The following is a 5,823-nucleotide window of genomic DNA, read 5'->3' on the forward strand; positions in this document are numbered from 1 at the left end:
TTCTCCAGCAGAGTTCATCCCACCAGTGGATTGGACGAGTTTCCATAGCAGGTCGATACCTACATCCCCAGCTGAGTTATTTCTACTTGTGAACATTGTGGGTCGTCCCCGGCAGAGTAATAGATATTCCCCGAAGCAGAGTTCATCATATCTGAGGATTGTCTGAGCCTTATCCCCAGAGAGTTTCTTGGTTTATCTTCCCCAGCGGAATAGCGATTTCCTCAGCAGAACGATTATTTCCCCAAGCGGAGTTTTTTGTGGATTGATTGGGCTATCTCCAGCAGTTTACTGCTATTTCTCCCTAGCAGAGTTGATTCATTTCTCCCCAACAGAGTTGCTTTCTTCCTCCCCAGCGAGTTGCCTCGTCTCCCCCTAGTGGATTTGATTTGTTGGCTCCCCAGCAGCAGTTTGTTGCTTCCCCAGTGGATTTATCTTGAAGATTCCTCGGCACAATCGTCCTGTGTATTTCTCCCCGCAGAGTTCTTATCATATTGCATTGCATATAGTAATCATTGCATCCTCAAACTGCGTAGCATTTCCATTCCATATGGAGCATTACGCCATAGAAAAATTCAAACATATGCATTCATGTGTTCGAAACCACATCAGACCGTATTCCCCGGCAGAGGCGGATCATCTTTATTCAACGTCAGCACCAAGTCTGCTACAGTTGCTTCAACAGCATTCAGAATTGATTATCCCCACAGAGGTTTATTTCCTCACCCGATGGTGACAGATGGTTTGTTTCTCCCCAGTGAGATCCTCCAGCAAGTGATCAGTCTTGCCTTAATGTATCCCAGATATTGTTCTTTGTGATACCAGTAAGTGTCATGTCAACACCCGCGTGTGCTTTCTTTGTTTTGGTATCGGTAAACGCCATTGCTTCGGTGTCGGTAAACATCGAGTCTCACCCAGTCATCGGTAAATGTCTGGTCTTTTTTTTGGTGTCGGTAAACGCCATCGTTTCGGTGTCGGTAAACATCGAGTCTTCCTTTCAGTCATCGGTAAATGTCTGATAATCCCCAACAAAAATCTCCAGTAGAGTCATCTGTAAATGTCCTATTTGGTTTCCAGTTGCATTTTCTTGTCTGTCTCTCACCATAAATGTCCCATCCCAGTCATCGGTAAATGTCTGGTCATTCCTTTTGGTGTCGGTAAACGCCATTGCTTCGGTGTCGGTAAACATCGTGTCTCACCCCAGTCATCGGTAAATGTCTGGTCATTCTTTTTGATGGCGGTAAACATCATCTTTCGATGTCGGTAAACATCGTTTCTCATCCCAGTCATCGGTAAATGTCTGGTCATTCTTTGTTCTCTTGCTAATAAAATCAAAATCCCCAGAGGTCGTCGGTAAACGTCTTGTCTGGTATCACCACAAAGATTTTGTTCCTCCCCAAGCGGAGATGCCATCGGTAAATGGCTCAGTTTTCTTCGATATCGGTAAATATCGAGTTCCCAGTTGCAGCAGCCATCGGTAAATGGCCTTGATATCGGTAAATATCAAGTTTGCTTTGAAGCCACCATCGGTAAATGGTTTTGCTTCCTTTTCAACATCAAATTATTTCCCAGCAGCCATCGGTAAATGGTCTGGCTGAAGTGGATGTCAAGGTCCCAGTTCTAACCATCGGTAAATGGTTTTGTTTTTCAGAAGTTCGTTTTTCCCAGCAGCCATCGGTAAATGGTCGTGCTGAAGTTGATATCGGTAAATATCAAGGTCCCAGTTTTAACCATCGGTAAATGGTTTTGTTTTTCAGAAGTTTGTTTTCCCCAGCCGCCATCGGTAAATGGTCGTGCTGAAGTTGATATCGGTAAATATCAAGTTCCCAGTTCTTTAGCCATCGGTAAATGGTTTTGCTTTTCTGAAGCTGTCATGCAGTTTGTCATCGGTAAATGACGTGGTTCTTGTATTATATCCAGTCGGTGCAAATTTCTACGGTTCTTTTGTATTCAATCCCTGTTTACCCTGAAAGTCTGACAGCCACTGCTATCATCCGTTCGGGTTCCCAGCTGATTGAATAGGGGCAGCTGTAGCACCTCAAATTTGCACCTATCATTGTGCATATCATTTCATATTAAGTCATAGCATATCATGATACATTGCATAGCATTGCATTGTCCTCAGTTGCCTCAAGAGCAAGCAAGCAAGAATTAGGTCAAACTGATCAGGAGATCAGTCAACCAATCAAGCAAAGGTGTTTCTCAAGGAATCAAAGCCCTAGGTTTTGTCCAACAAGTTCACATGACTTGGAGGTCTGTTTGAAGTGTTCAAGTCAAGGGTTGAAGGCTCAAAGGTCATCAGTTCATGTACAGACAATCAGAAACCCTAAACAGTCGACAGTCAGTCAAAGCAGTGGATGGTGGCCATTCTTGTGGAATTTGGGCACCATGATCAATAATCAAGAGCTCATATAATTTGGGACATCATTGAAGTCAAGGTCTCAAGGAATTAGGGTTTGGAATTCATCAGAAGTGGTCCAATCATCCAAAACCCTAGGAAAGTCAAAGTTGGTCAACTGTGGTTGATTCTATGGATTTGATGGATAGAAATGGTTTGAAGGAGCTTATTCATGTCCTAATAGGCCTCATTTGTCATGGCAATCAACATCATGGAAGAATTTGAAGCCAATCAGAAATTTTCCAGAAATAGCAAGTGGACCTGTAATTTCAACTGCCAAAAATGGAAACTTCTTGATCTTAAACTTACATCATGATACAAGCTCCAAATGAATTTTTGCCCAACATGAAAGTTGAAGATCTTGTCCTCCCATTTTCAAAAAGTCCAAGAACTCTCAAATCCCATGTGTGGTTGTCAAGATATGATCAAATCATTTTCACCAATTTTTGAACTTCAACAAGCCATATCTCTCAAACCATAAGGCCAAATTTGGTGGGGTTTTTTCCTACAAACCACATTTTTCATCCTCTTTCCAAAAATATAAATTTCATGACCTAAAACCTTACCATTCAAAATGGCATTTTTGGACCTTTTCATTTAAATTCAAAGTTTGACCAAACTTTGACTTTTTGATTCTTTGACTTTTTCTTGATTTGGCCAATTGGGAAATGTTCCATATATCATTTATGATTTGTTCCAAGCCTAAAATCATAATCATACCACCATTATGCTATCACTTTGGACCAAAATGCAAAAACTTGAAAATGTGCAAAATGACTTCATTTGGACAAGGCAAGTACAGCAGTCAAAAGCAACAACAAGCAGCAGAATTTTGGTCTGCTAGCAGCCTGATTGCAAGCCCACTCGTGTACCATACCACCCCCCATTTTCCACTTTGTCCAAAATTAGCAACTTTGCAAATGAGGGCATTAACACTAAACTAGCTTACAACATGGATTAAGGATGGTAAACAGACTACATAAAGCCTTGCCTCTGCTGATTGCAACCCTAGCTTGACAGCCACACGACCAAAAAATCCTCTCATTCCCTCATTGTGCATTTTTGCAAAACAATATTTTCTGCAGAAACCATTCAAAGAAATCAAAGAACCCTTGCATCCTTCATCATCCAAACATCATTTGGAGCCTTGTTACAGCCTCCTTCACCAGCTGGGATTTCATCTTGGAGCTCTGTTTTCTCAAAGCATCAGCCATGGCATTTGCGAGCTCGAGCTGAATTTGAACTGGTTAAGTCAATTTCCTTCAAGCCTTCATCACTACCAACCATCATTGACAACTGTTTGAGCTTAAATCATCAATACACCACTGTTTCACATTTTCTTCAAAAACAAGTAAGTGAATCGACTTCCATTATATGCCATGCTATGATATGTTCATGAAAGATCATCTTATGCTGATTCTAAGGAAGTAAAGTTTGCTTGAAATGGTGTTCTCTTGATGGAGAAATCTGCTTTTCTTTTTTTGTTACAAATGAACTTTTGGTCGATTTGCATTGCTGGAGTTGATTTAATGAATTTGGACATTATATTCTTGTTGTTCGATGCTTGATGATACTGATGATATGCTTGTTCAAACTTTCTGGGTTTTGTTGAAATTCCATGATGAATGTGTGTTACTGCTGTTAAACCTTAAACTGTCCAGATTTTTTTCATGCTTGTGTTTGTTTGTTGCTGAATAATATGTTGTTTGTGTGCTGGTCGAATTTGGTTTTAATGTTGATGATAACATGAAGATTTCATGGCCATGCTGTTGTTGAAACCCTAGTAATTGTCCAGCAAAACTTGCCCTGTTCACATGTTGCTAGTGTTGCCTGCTATTGTTATTTGTATTTGCTGCTAGGCAGTTGGCCATGCTGTAGACTGATGATTAGTGATGAACACATGATGTTGCCAAAACCCTGCTGTTTTTTAAAGCCCTAGCTGCCTTCCAGACTTTCTCCATTGTGTGTGATTTTGTTGCTTAAAGCTGTATGATGCTGTTTATCAATGCCATGTTAGTTGTTTATTTGTTGGAATCTCAATTGATGATGATGTTGATGTTCATAATGCCCTGCTGATTGAAAAAAACCAGAACTGGCATTCTTGTGTGTGTTGTCGCATGAGGTTTGCATGGGATCTACTACACCATGCCATGATTATTTGTTGATGCTGGTTGATGTTTTGTTCATGATGTTGTTGCTGTTCGAGTGTGTGCTGCTTTTGTGAATGCTTTTGCCATGCTGCAAACCTTAGGGTTTCTAAAACCAGCAATTTGAGCTTTTTAGCTACGCTCTACTGTTCCATTGGCTGAGAGCCAATAGGAACATTTCATTTCCCTCATCAAAACGCTGTAGTTTAATTAAGTGACTGCACTAATTACACAATTGCCATCGGTTGACTTTGCTTTGACCACATTGCCATGCCATTTTGTTCATCTTGCTTCATTATTTCACTCAACTTAAACAATTCTTTTTTTAATTCAAATTTCATCCAAAAATTATGAAATTTTTTCCATCATGATCACAATTGTGTCCTCTATTTTATGGTGAATTTTAATTAATTTTCCATGTTCTGGATTTTAAATGATAAATGATTTTTCAACATGTATGCCAAAATGATACATTGTGCCATTTCAATTGTGAAATACTCATGTTGCATCCAATGAGCTTGAAATTTTTTGTGGTGAAACTAGACACATTGCCCTTCATTTCCATATAAAGTTTGTGCACTTATCATTTGTGGAGTGAGAGTTATGATTTTCTGAAGTTATGTGTTACATTTGGTGCTATACCATGATCATGTATTTTCCCAATTTTTGTTCACATGCTTCCTCTTATCCAAATGACCTCAAATTTTGCATGAACCATCTATCACATGTCTAGTTTGTGTATGAATTTTCTTGGAATTAATCATGCTGTTTTCCATTTATTTGAGGATTTTCTTCCATACTTGGTCATTTGTTGACTTTTTGTGCTATGCATTGCCATATCTTTTGTGAAATTCTCAAATCTTATTGTATGACCATGAAATTTCATATGTGATAACTAGACTCTTTGAGCTTTGCATTGGTGTTAATCTCATTCATTTCTCTTCTGTTTTCAAATTGATATGATTTTTTGAAATTGACCCATGCCTGTTGACTTTCACCATGCTTACTTGAATTTGGTTTGATTTCATGATTTTACTTGACTGCCTTCCTCTCATCCAAATGCCATGAAATTTTACATGTATACCATGTTAGATGTTAGGATTGAATGTGATTTATTTCATGATTTTTGAGATTGTTTGAGTTGACTTTTGAATGAAGTCTTTGCTGTTGACTTTTGTATGCTTCTCTTGCCATGCTTTGCACCCTTTTGCATATGAAATGACCATGATGCATGATATAATTATGAATCCAATTGAGAATGCTTCTTGAATGTTTAGACTT

The sequence above is a fragment of the Lathyrus oleraceus genome, unplaced genomic scaffold (assembly GCF_024323335.1).
Source record: "Lathyrus oleraceus cultivar Zhongwan6 unplaced genomic scaffold, CAAS_Psat_ZW6_1.0 chrUn0063, whole genome shotgun sequence".
NCBI lineage: Eukaryota > Viridiplantae > Streptophyta > Magnoliopsida > Fabales > Fabaceae > Lathyrus > Lathyrus oleraceus.